Below are 555 nucleotides of genomic sequence, written 5' to 3'. Positions count from 1 at the left end.
TACGCTTCCCATTGGCTAATCAGGACGATATGCAAATTAACTGCCAACCAAGATGGCGGTTAACTGCCAACAAAGATGGCGGCTAATTTGCATACTGCAGGCAGGGTGGGACAGCGCCATTCCGCCTGCCCCGCTGCCATCCGGGCCTGCTATCTGTGACCCGGGCAGCAGGCGGCCCATATGGGACCCAACCCAGGGCTGGCGGGCAGGACCACAGCGATCCGCCACCGGCCACGCCCACAAATGGCCCTCCCGCGGGGATCCGAGGCTGGCGGGTGCTAATGCACCCATCCGCCACCAGCCACGCCCACAAACAGCCCTCCTCGGGATCCCAGGCTGCCAGGTGCTAATGCACCGATCTGCCAACACGCACACCCAGGCCGCCTTTGCCCTGCATGAACTATGCAGCCAGGAGAGGGGCAAGGGGCCGCTGAGAGCAGGGTGGGAACTTCCCGGGGTTTGGGTCAGGCAGCCCAGAGCAGAGTGTGAACTATCCCCACTGGTAGCTGCTTGCTCATTCACTTACTTGCTCATTCATTCACTCATTCACTCACT

At 61.3% G+C, this 555-nt stretch overlaps 1 protein-coding gene across 6 annotated transcripts in view; it reads left to right on the top strand.

The window, feature by feature from the left end:
- The window catches only part of CDKAL1 (CDK5 regulatory subunit associated protein 1-like 1), a 645,197-nt gene that overhangs the window by 584,369 nt on the left and 60,273 nt on the right, over positions 1-555 (top strand). The gene's annotated exons all lie outside the window — the stretch shown is intronic.

Source organism: Myotis brandtii, unplaced genomic scaffold, assembly GCF_000412655.1.
Source record: "Myotis brandtii unplaced genomic scaffold, ASM41265v1 scaffold311, whole genome shotgun sequence".
Lineage (NCBI taxonomy): Eukaryota > Metazoa > Chordata > Mammalia > Chiroptera > Vespertilionidae > Myotis > Myotis brandtii.
This window is presented reverse-complemented; position numbering and strand designations above follow the sequence as displayed.